Genomic DNA, 12,686 nt, shown 5'->3' with positions numbered 1-12,686 from the left:
TAATCCAAGCACTTTGGGAGGCTGAGGCAGGAGGACCACTTGAGCCCAGCCCAGTTCAAGACCAGCCTGGGCAACATGGGGAGACCCCGCCTGTATTAAAAAAAAAAAGGGGGGGGAGTGCGGCGGAGGGTGTGTGGGGGAAAGATGTGAAGATAAGATCTATTTCCCTCTTCAGGAGAAACGGCCCCCGGCGGGAAATCCCGCCACCGACCCCCAGGAACACCACCTGACACCCACCTCCACCCAGGAGAGGCTGTCCAGTCCACACCAGCCTTTCTTTGGGGTCTGTCTGGAAGCCTGAGCTTTGGGCAGCAAGTGGCATCCGGCCTCAGCGCCCCCACCCGCGAAACAGAAAGAGGCCTTAATCCCTTGAGGCTGGTGAAGCCCCAACTCCACCCCTCCCCCAAGACAGGTCTTCAGCACTGCGCTGGCCTCCCGCTGGGGGTCTGTTCAGCCGCTGGGAATGTCTTCCCTGGCTCCTCTCGCTGACCCGGGCTCTCCTGCACCCAGGATCCTATTAGGTGTGTCTGAGCGGCAGGGCCAATGTCATTTTAACTTTCTTTCATCTTGGGGACGCGTTTTCTCCGTCGCGATATAGACACACGCCTCCACGGAGGCTCGGGACACTCGGCTCCCCGTTTTCTCCCCTCTGGCTCAGGCATCCCTGGTCTTCCTTCCCTGTGCTGACTGAGCACTTGGGCTCCTGTTGGAGTGGCTTCCAGCCCCTAGGGCCCCATCGTCCTAGTGCCTTTTCTGAGTGCGTGGAGGTGAAGTCCGTCCGATACCCCAGCTTTGTTCCACTGAGCTCCTTATCTCCAAAGGCCTTCCTCTCCACTCCGCTAAAGCAGCACACACCCATGGGCGCCCACTGCCGTCGGGAGGAGCTCCACCTGTGAACTCTCCCAATTCATTCAGCATTTGGCCATCCATATTCTTCAGTTCTTCCCCCTTCCATCTGTGCTTCCAGCGCAAACAACGGCCCCTCCCTTTCCTCCTGGTCGCTTGCTTACTTTTGTGAACTTGCTTTCCAATCCAGTCCGGAGCCCGTGGTCTGATACTCGTCGCTCTGCCCCGGAACATTCCAGCCTTGGGTCAGCCCAGCGTCTCCCAGGGTGAGCTGTGGAATGCTGAAGGGCAGCACACAACCACGGAGCAAGAGGAGCGGCAGCTGCACGGGCTCCCTCTGCAGGCGCCTCTGCACGGTTAGGAGATGCTGGGAACCTCATTCTCCTGCCCCTCCCTCAACTCCTGCCACCACCTCCCACCCTGCTCTCAGCAGATGGTTCTGCCTCCTACTTCACGGGGCAAAATAACTTCTGCGGCTTTCCTCTCACCTACAAATCTCACTGCGCACAGGCGCGCCGGCCTTCCCCTTTCCTTTCCCCTGCCTAGGGAGGCTGGGCCCTCCTAACCTGCTCCCTGTGGCCCCGCCCCTCCCCTCCTCCCACCACTGCCCCTTCCATTGTCCTTCACCGGGACCCTCTCTTGACCTTGCCTTCATTTCCCCCTCCGTTGATTCTTTCCTTCCCCAAATTAGCCTGCTCAGTTTTCTTCCCCCTCACCCGACCCCTAACCCCTATCAACTCTGTTGTGGTCTGTGTCCCTCCCATTAGCCTCTCTCTTATCTCCTCCACTTGCCTGTAATCTGGCGTCTCCTTCACCAGCCCCTGAAATGCTTTCACTAAAATCACCTTTGACCTTCATGTTGGCCAAGTCCAGAAGGCATTTCCAGGTCTGATCTGACTTGCAATCTCTTAGTCATTTGACTGTGTTGGCTGCCTTCTCCTTGAAACTCTGCCCTCTGCTGACTTTGTTCCACCTTCTCTTGGTAACCGCTGCCTCTCTGGTTGATCCTTCCATCTCCTTCCTTGGAGCTCCTTCCTCTGTTCTTCTTCCCACCATGCCCCAGGACTCCATCCTTGGCTCTAAGCTTTTCTGGTCTGTTCAGGGTCCTTGAAGGTCCCCGTGCAAATCCATGGTTTAAATAAGATTTGTTTAAACAAATAAGATTTAACAATTAAATGGAGAGTCACCATTGTTCACCTCTAGATTGGACTTCTTCCTCTCACTCCACGCTCCAGACCCTGTATTCAATTATCCATTGGACCTCTCCACTAGGACGACCCACCACCACCTCATATTCAACATACCCCACACTGAACATTGTTTTTCCCAACACCCGTTGCTCCTCTATTTCAGTGCGCAGCATACAATCTCACCAGTCACTAAAACAAAGCCAGACGCACATGTCCTGGAGAAAACATGTGCCACAACACTCTGGGGCCACAACACTGTAAATCATATATTTCATCTTCTTTGATGTGGAGCACGAAATGATTAAGCTGCAATGTCCTGAGCCACTGTTTCCCAGTGATTGTGACCCAGGCAGGGTCACGACAGCCATATTTCTGTCCCCAAAGAGGGGCTATTTAGGTTGGGACTCAAAACACAAAGAAATTCTGCCACGAAGGTTCAGTATCACTTTCCTTGGTCCCAAAAGAGAAACTGGAGAGACCAGAGTGCTCAGATTAACAGGCAGGCAGCTGCAGCGTCCCGTGGTAGCCACCCCGCAGAACATGGGGGAGAGACTCACTGATAAAGCACCAGGACTACCGACTGTAGTCTCTACTTCAAAGGGAGCAAGCCATTGACGGAGATGCACTAAACACTGGGCTCTGTGACTGAAGGAAGGAGCTGAGTTCTCCCACTTATCTCTGTTCCAGTGTCCTATCTTGAAGGACTGTGTCCTGACCACAGTGAGAGACATGACCTGTCTGACCTTCCCAACCCTTCCTGGAAACTTTCCAGTTCTCAGTGAGTTGCTGGGAGCTGCCCTGCCCAGCACCCGCCTGGGGAGGGTGTAGACTTATCTTGCCGGATTGAAAGAGGGAAGTCTTTCCCAATACTAGTCTGTTAAAACACACTGGGCGGGGCGCTGTAGCTCACGCCTGTAATCCCAGCACTTTGAGAGGCCAAGGCGGGTGGATCATCTGAGGTCAGGAGTTTGAGACCAGCCTGACCAAAACGGCTTAACCCTGTCTATACGAAAAATACAAAAAAATTAGCTGGGCATGGTGGCAGACACCTGTAATCCCAGCTACTCGGGAGGCTGAGGCAGGAGAATCATTTGAACCTGGGAGGCGGAGGTTGCATTGAGCCGAGCTCATGCCATTGCACTGTAGCCTGGGCAACAAGAGCGAAACTCCATCTAAAAACAACAACAACAACAACAACAACAAAACAAAAACACACACACAGTGGCCCAGCACAGTGGCTCATGCCTGTAACTCCAGCACTTTGGGAGACCAAGGCAGGCAGATCGCTTGAGGCCAGGAGTTCGAGACCAGTCTGGCCAACATGGTGAAACCCTGTCTCTACTAAAAATACAAAAATTAGCCGGGTGTCCTGGCACGCCCCTGTAATCCCACTTACTCGGGAGGCTGAGGCAGGAGAGTGACTTGAACCCAGGAGGCAGAGGTTGTAGTGAGCCGAGATCGCACTGCTATACTTCAGCCTGGGCGACAGAGCAAGACTCCTTTCTATAAAAATAAAATAACAAAACAAAACAAAACACACACACACAGACACACACATGCACTCTCTCTCTCCAAAACGTGATGGAGTGTCTCCTCTTAAGAAAGGAGTGTTTTTGGACACAGAAAGAGGGAGTTCCTCCAGCCTAGCACAGCCTGCATTTGGCCTGGGCTGGAAATTCTGCAGAAATCTTCCACCCTGCTACTGGGAATAGGACTGGGAGGCCTGAGCCGTGTTTTCTGTCTCCCGGGGCCCAGCAGGGACTTGTGTGGGCCCCAGGACTGGGGCAAGGAGGAGAGGATGCCCAGGTTTACTCAAGGGCATGCAGGAGGTGAGGAGGGGGTGACAGGTGGAAGGAAAGGACCATGTCTCACTCCCCACTCCTTGCTCACGGGCTGCTCTTCATTTCACTCGCAGCCCCGCAGTGCACAGCTACAAGCTGGGGGTGCCGCTTTTTCTGGTCCCCCACTACCTTGGGTGCAGCACTTCTGCCAGAACCTTCTGGGCGCCTTCTGCTGTGCCTGAGCCCCCCACGCAGGGAGGGACACCCCCGGGGCGGGAAGCAGGTGGCTGCACAGCTGAGTTGCTGCTTCTACAACACCTGGAGAACCGCTGGGGATGGGAGCGAACATGCAGGAGTCTGGGCCCGGGGGTTGGTTCTCCTCTGCAGGGGAAGGGAAGATTTCTAGAAATGCAGAAAGTCTATTCTGTGGAGGTACAAAGGATACCAGAAGACTATAGACCTCATTAGTACCCCCAGATGCTGGCTGTTCTCTAGGTCTACCCTCACGCAAAGAAGTGGGTGAGATAGCCTTGGACCCCGGCTTTGGATCCAGCATAGTGGAACGGGCCAACTTGCCCTGCCTGTCAGATTTTCTGCAATGTCTGGGACTGTGGTTCTGCATCCTTTTGGTTCAGGTTCACCTCTGAAAATCCAGTGAAGCCATGTGATGAAATGCTCATGTACTTTTACAAAGTGCATGCAGTTTAATAGGCTCCTCAGCTGTTCACCTAGGGATGCCTGAGGCAGGCCTGCCCTAAATGTTCATGGTACTCAGGGCAAGTAGCAAATGGAGGCCCACATACCACATGTCTGAGTACAGAGGAGTTATGAGATCAAAGTATGCTCTGACCTCCTACCTTGACAGATATATCTTGCTAACAACTTGGAATGGCAGGTTTAAATTTAGAACCTGCCCCTTTGGCCTTACAGCTCCCAGCCTGCCCCTCCTCTTTCCACTTCCCTCCCTGTCCCATTCTGCACTGTGAGGGGCCTTGCTCCTGCAGCACACCCCAGCACACAAGTCCAAGCTCCATCTGCACACCTGCAAACAGCTGTTCCTGGCCATTTACTGGAGCCAGGTGTGCACACTGGCAGACGGGTCTGCTTGCCAGAGAATACCTGAGGCAGAAGGCTGCAGAGACCTTGGAAATGAACTCAACACCATTTGGGTAGAAAAATGCCAGAGTCTAGAACAGTGCTTCAGGTGAATGACCAGCTTTTAAAGTTTCCAATCTGTTAAATTTCTTTCCTTTCTTTTTTTTTTTTTTTCTTTTTTGAGACGGAGTCTCACTCTGTTGCCCAGGCTGGAGTGTAGTAGTGCTATCTTGGCTCACTGCAACCTCTGCCTCCTGGGTTCAAGCAATTCTCTTGCCTCAGCCTCCTAGGTAGCTGGGATTACAGGCGTGCGGCACTACACCAGGCTAGTTTTTGTATTTTTAGTAGAGATGGGGTTTCACCATGTTTGCCAGGCTGGTTTTGAACTCCTGACCTCAAGTGATCCGCCCACCTCAGCCTTCCAAAGTGCTGGGATTACAGGTGTGAGCCACTGTGCCCAGTCTTTCTTTCCCTTCTTGAAAATAAATAAATAAAATTTCCAATCTGTGATAGGCTGGCTGATACTTTTATAAAATACAATGAAAACAAATTCCTGGAAAATGGAAAATGATCAGGAGCTTGGATGTTGCAGCAAAGTCAAATTGTGATGAAAGTTTCTAAATGCTTGGCTTTTCATTTCTTTTCTTTTCTTTTTTTTTTTTTGAGGTGGAGTCTCACTTTGTCACCCAGGCTGGAGTGCAGTGGCACAATCTTGGCTCACTGCAACCTCCACCTCCTGGGTTCAAGCAATTCTCCTGCCTCAGCCTCCCGAGTAGCCAAGTAGCTGGGACTACAGGTGGGTGCCAGCACGCCCAACAAATTTTTTTTTTTTTTTTTTGGGACGGAGTCTCACTCTGTCGCTCAGGCTGGAGTGCAGTGGCGCAATTTCTGCTCACTGCAAGCTCCATCTCCTGGGCACATGCCATTCTTCTGCCTCAGCCTCCCGAGTAGCTGGGACTACAGGCGCCCGCCACCAAGCCCAGCTAATTTTTTGTATTTTTAGTAGAGATGGGTTTCACTGTGTTAGTCAGGATGGTCTCGATCTCCTGATTTTGTGATCTGCCTGCCTTGGCCTCCCAAAGTGCTGTGATTACAGATGTAAGCCACTGCACCTGGCCTGATTTTTGTATTTTTAATAGAGATGGGGTTTTGCCATGTTGGCCAGGCTGGTCTCGAACTCCTGACCTCATGTGATCCACCTGCCTCGGCCTCCCAAATGCTGGGATTATAGGTGTGAGCCACTGTGCCCTACTGCTTTTCTTTTCTTCCTTTCTTTTTTTTTTTTTTTTTGAGATGGAGTTTCACTCTTGTTGCCCAGGCTGGAGTGCAATGGCATCATCTCCGCTCACTGCAACCTCCGCCTCCCAGGTTCAAGCGATTCTCCTGCCTCAGCCTCCTGAGTAGCTGGGATTACAAGCATGCACCACCATGCCTGGCTAATTTTTTTTGTATTTTTAGTAGAGACAGGGTTTCTCCATGTTGGTCAGGCTGGTCTTGAACTCCCAACCTCAGGTGATCCGCCTGCCTCGGCCTCCCAAAGTGCTGGGATTACAGGCGTGAGCCACGGTGCCTAGCCTCTGCTGCTTTTCATTTCTGTACTTGGCTCATTGTGGTCCAGTAATAAGCCGTCTGTTGAATGGCAGTAGTTCAAGGACCACAATTTGAGTGCGCTGGTCTAGAAGGAGGCAGTGTGGGCTCTAACTGGGCAAGTCCAGTCGGCCCCTTTGACTCATCATTTTATGGGAAGGGCATGGCCAGAGGTGGTGGTGGTGAGGGGAGCTCTCTAGATCAGCCTGCATCAGTAGCCTTTCTTGTCTGAGTCTGGGTGGTATTGTCAGAGGCGTTTGAACCAGAGCAAGTCCATCTTGAATAGGGTCTGGGTAAAATAGGGCTGAGACCTACTGGGCTGCATTTCCAGGAGGTTAGACATTCTTAGTTATAGGATGAGCTAGGAGGTCAGCACAAGATACAGGTCACAAAGACCTTGCTGATAAAATAGGATGCAGTAAAGAAGCCAGCCAAAACCCACCAAAACCAAGATGGTGACACAAGTGACCTCCGGTTGTCCTCACTGCTCATTATATGCTAATTATTAGCATGCTAAAAGACACTCCCACCTGTGCCATGACAGTTTACAAATACCATGGCAACGTCTGGAAGTTACCCTATATGGTTAAAAAAAAAAAAGCGGGGGGTGGGGGAGTAATACTCTCCTCAGTTCCAGGAATTGCCCACCTCTTTCCTGGAAAACTCATGAATAGTCCACTCCCTGTTTAGCACATAATCAAGAAGTAACTATAAGTATAATCAATTGTTACTTGATTAGTCTGTTCTCATGCTGCTAATAAAGACATACCCAAGACTGGGTAATTTATAAAGGAAAGAGGTTTAATTGACTCACAGTTCAGCATGGCTGGGGAGGCCTCAGGAGACTTACAATTATGGCAGAAGGGGAAGCAAACATGTCCTTCTCCACATGGTGGCAGCCAGGGTAAGAATGAGAGCCACGCGAAGCGGGAAGCCCCTTATAAAACCATCAGATCTTGTGTGTACTTACTATCATGAGAATAGAATGGGGGAAACTGCCTCCATGATTCAATTACCTCCCACCAGGTCCCTCCCATAACAAGTGGGGATTATGGGAACTACAAGATGAGATTTGGGTGGGGACACAGCCAAGTTATATTATCAGTTGAGCAGCCCATGCCACTGCTCTGCCTATGGAATAGCCATTCTTTTATTCTTTTACTTTCTTTCTTTTTTTTTTTTTTTTTTGAGACAGAGTCTCACTCTGTCACCCAGGCTGGAGTGCAGTGGTGTGATCTCACTGCAACCTCTCACTGCAACCTCTGCCTTTTGGGTTCAAGAGATTCTCGTGCCTCAGCCTCCCAAGTAAATGAGATTATAGGCATGAACCACTATACCTGGGTAATTTTTGTATTTTACTAGAGTCAGGGTTTTGCCATGTTGCCCAGGCTGATCTCAAACTCCTGAGCTCAAACTATCCGCCCGCCTCGGCCTCCCAAAGTGCTGGGATTACAGGCATGAGCCATGGTGCCTGGCCTATTCCTTTACTTTCTTAATAAACTTGCTTTCACTTTATTGATTTGCCTCAAAATCTTTCTTTCTCGAGATCTAAGAACCCTCTCTTGGGGTCTAGATTGGGACCCCTTTCTGGTAACAGCATGATGAAGGGATGTAGTGGGATGTAGACCCCTGAACTGCGTAGGAATTCTAGCATGACTTATCAAGAAGTCTGAAGTATCATCTCATATCATGGTGCTAAGTCTCCACTGGGCCAGTGGCCAATGACAGGCAAGGGAATCAAAGGCATGGTATGTATTCATAAATGAGGAAATCTGTTATATGACAGAAGAGCTTAATTCTTATTTTTTTAATTTAAAAAGGTTGTTTTTTTCAGGATGGGGTCTTGCTATGTTGCCCAATCTGTTCTCCAACTCCTGGCCTCAAGCAATCTTCCCACCTCATCCTCCTGAGTAGCTGGGATTATAGGTTTGTACTACCATGCTGGGCTGAAAACTTTTTGATATCAAAATTTTGATTTGGTTTTTACTATTTGATGTATAAATACAGAAATATGTTACAAGCATCAAAGTTCAAGTAAACCAGGTGTGTCAAAATAAATCTTTAGATAAATAAGACTGTGCTATGAAATAAATTGTATCCCCCCCTCAATTCATATGTTGAAGTCATAACCCCTAATGTGACTGTATTTGTTTTTGTTTGTTTATTTTGTTTTGATTTTGAGACAGTCTCACTCTATCACCCAGGCTGCAGTGTAGTGGCACAGTCTCGGCTGACTGCAATCTCGGCCTTTGGGGCTCAAACCATCCTCCTTCATCCGCCTCCTGAGTAGCTGGAACTATAGGCACACACCACCATGCCCAGGTAATTTTTGTAGGGACAAGGTCTTGCCATGTTGCCCAGTCTTATCTCAAATTCCTGAGCTCAAGTGGTCTGCCTGCCTTGGCCTCCCAAAGTGCTGGATTATAGGTATGAGCCACTGTTCCTGGCCAGTATTTTTTTTTTTTTGAGACGGAGTCTCGCTCTGTCGCCCAGGCTGGAGTGCAGTGGCCGGATCTCAGCTCACTGCAAGCTCCACCTCCCAAGTTTAGCCATTCTCCTGCCTCAGCCTCCTGAGTAGCTGGCACTACAGGCGCCCACCACTTCACCCAGCTAGTTTTTTGTATTTTTTTTAGTAGAGACAGGGTTTCACCGTGTTAGCCAGGATGGTCTCGATCTCCTGACCCTGTGATCCGCCCGTCTCGGCCTCCCAAAGTGCTGGGATTACAGGCTTGAGCCACCGCGCCCGGCCCCCGGCCAGTATTTTGTTACAGCAGCTGGAGTTGACTAATACAGACTGATTGGATAGCTTTAGATCATCCTAGAGGACAGCTCTTGAGCTGGGCATGGTGGTACACATCTGTGGTCCCAGCTACTTGAGAGGCTGAGGCAGGAGATGTGCTTTAACCTGGGAGGCAGAGATTGCAGTGAGCTGAGGTTGCACCACCGCACTCCAGCCTGGGTGACATGAGTGAAACAACTCCGTCTCAAAAAAAGAAAGAAAAAAAGAAAAGAAAAAGAGAAGAAGAAGAAAAAAAACACAACCTTGCTTTTTACCTTCTTCTAATTTTATTACAGTGTGGAAAGTATTGTTTGCATAATATTAGTTTATCCAAGACTTTATTTTTGCAAAGTTTAATTAATCTGAACTTTCTAAATTTCCTTTGCTGGCTTTACTGGTCAGATAAGCTGCTTTACTTCCACTAAATATTTCAGAGAAGGAGAGTATAAACAACTGTACTCACCTAAATGGAATGATAACTGCTAATAAATGTTTTTATAAAAAGACATCCTGGCCAGGCACGGTGGCTCACGCCTGTAATCCCAGCACTTTGGGAGCCTGAGGCGGAAGGATCACTTGAGCCCAGGAGTTCAAGACCAGCCTGGACAACATGGTGAGACCACGTCTCTAGAAAAAATACAAAAATTAGCCAGGAATGGTTGCACTCGCCGGTAGTCCCAGCTACTGGGGGGCGCAGGGCGGGCGGTGGGGCTGAGCTGGGAGGATCGCTTGAACCCAGGAGGTCAAGGTTGCAATGATTACGCCGCTGCACTTCAGCCTGGTGACAGAGCAAGACCCTGTCTCAAAAAATAAAAAATAAAAAGACCTTCTGATGTTTTCAGACACTGTGACCCATCTATCTGTGAAAGGAAGGTAAATCTCAGGACCCCAGAGTCACTAAGCCAAGGGAAAAGTCAAGCTGGGAATTGCATCAGGCAGACCTGCCTCCCATTTTATTGCTAAATAAGATAGCTACAAAGATAAAAGAGCTGCATACCTCCCTCACAATCTGTCCACAAGGAAATTCCTTGTGGGCCTCAAAATCTTTATCCTAAAATAGTTCTGTTGAATTTCACCCTGGCAATGTAAACTGTTAGCTTATTTTCACATGTACAGGACAGAAAGTCATCCCTCTGCTGACTTGAGACAAATTCTTATCTTATTGCTTCCTCTGCCCTATTGTTAATGTAAAAATGCAGATTCACTGAGCCAGAATAAATTGTGTACTCTGTGAAAGGCTGATCAAGGACTGAAAAGAATACAACTTTTTTCTCTTATCTACCTATGATCTGGAAGCGCTCCCCCCTACTTCGACTTGTCCCTCCTTACCAGACAGAGCCAGTGTACATCTTGCACATATTGATTGATGTCTCATGGCTCCCTAAAATGTATGAAAGCAGGCTGTATCCCGACCACCTTGGGCACATGTCCTCAGGACCTCCGGAGGCTGTGTCATGGATGTGTCCTTAACCTTGGCAAAATAATTTTCTTGAGACAGAGTCACACTCTGTTGCCCAGACTGGAGTGCAGTGGCGCAATCTCAGCTCACTGCAAGCTCCACCTCCCAGGTTCACGCCATTCTCCTGCCTCAGGCTTCCGAGTAGCTGGAACTACAGGTGCTCGCCACCACACTCGGCTAATCTTTTGTATTTTTAGTAGAGATGGGGTTTCACCATGTTAGTCAAGATGGTCTCCATCTCCTGATCTCAAGATACGCCTGCCTTGGCCTCCCAAAGTGCTGGGATTACAGGCGCGAGCCAACACGCCCAGCCAGCAAAACACACTTTCTAAATTGGTTGAGGCCTGTCTCGGATATTTTGGGTTTACAAATCTAAGTCATTCCGGATGCCATCAGCTGATGGTTTTTGCTGTCCTCTCACACAAGCCTCAGGGCCCTTGCTGTATGGTACAGACCCCAATAGGGTCTTCTGGAAGAAACATCCAAGAAAGATAACCTTAGGAACACAGAGGACAGAATGAAACAAAGGACCCAAGACTCAGAATTCCTAGGATCATTTCAGTTCCGCAGTAGGTGACCTCATGACGTCAGCGTGCTGATGCAAAACCACTAGAATGAAAATTAGTTCCACGAGACTCAGACTGTTGATCACATTTACTTGAACTGTATTCACCATTATTACTTGGCTACCAGTATGTAAAAGACTTTTGATGAGAATGGTGGTATTAACAAATGTGATATTTTGACATTGTATGATGAATTATGTCAACAATCTTTATAACTTAGTGACCCAGTATTTTCCAAATAACCAATGCATGATGTTACAAAATTTTGTATAGTTAAAAAAAAACACTTAATGTGCAAGACAGAACAATGGATTTTCATGTACAAAAAACATGAAAACTTAGCCGGGTGCGGTGGCTCACACCTGTAATCCCAACACTTTGGGAGGCTGAGATGGGTGGATCACGAGGTCAGGAGTTTGAGAACAGCCTGGCCAATATGGTGAAACCCTGTGTCTACTAAAAAAAAATTTAAAATTAGCCGGGCATGGTGGCATGCACCTGTAATCCCAGCTACTCGAGAGGCTGAGGCAGGAGAATCGCTTGAACCCGGGAGGTGGAGGTTGCAGTGAGCCAAGATCACGCCACTGGACTCCAGCCTGGGAGACAGAGGAGACTCCGTCTCAAAAAAAAAAAAAAAAGAAAACTTTATGAAGTTGAAATTTGGTTTCCGATTCCATATTGCAACTAGTCCTTAAGGAAATACCACTTGTTGGCCAGGTGTGCAAACTCATGCCTGTAATCCTAGCACTTTGGGAGTCTGAGGCGGGTGGATTGCTTGAGGCCAAGAGTTCGAGACCAGAGTGGGCAACAAAGTGAGAGCACTGTCGCTACAAAAAATAAAACAATTAGGCCAGGGGAGGTGGCTTATGCCTGTAATCCTAGTACTATGAAAGGCCAAGGCAGGCAGATCGCTTGAGCCTAAGAGTTTGAGGCCTGCCTGGGTAACATGACAAAAGCTGGTCTCATACAAAAAATTAGCTGGGTGTAGGGGTGCATACCTGTAGTCCCAGTTATTAATACTTGGGGGTGCTGAGGCAGGAGGATTGCTTGAGCCTGGGAGGCAGAGTTTGCAGTGAGCCAAGATCAGCCACTGCACTCCAGCCTGGGCAAAAGAGACCCTGTCTCAAAAAAAAAAAAATTAATTGGGTGTGGTAGTGCATACCTGGAGCCTTTGCTACTTGGAGGCTAAGGCAGGCAGAACATGTGAGCCCAGGAGATGGAGGCTACAGCGAGCCACGATCATACAACTGCACTCCAGCCTGGAAGATAGAGTGAGAACTTTGTTAAAAATAAATAAAGTAAAATAAAATAAACTACCGCTTGTTGAGTTTTACATCAAAAAAGAAAATCCACAATTATCTGAAAAGGCTATTAAAATTCTCC

Source organism: Papio anubis, chromosome 1 (assembly GCF_008728515.1).
Source record: "Papio anubis isolate 15944 chromosome 1, Panubis1.0, whole genome shotgun sequence".
Taxonomy (NCBI): Eukaryota; Metazoa; Chordata; class Mammalia; order Primates; family Cercopithecidae; genus Papio; species Papio anubis.
This window is presented reverse-complemented; position numbering follows the sequence as displayed.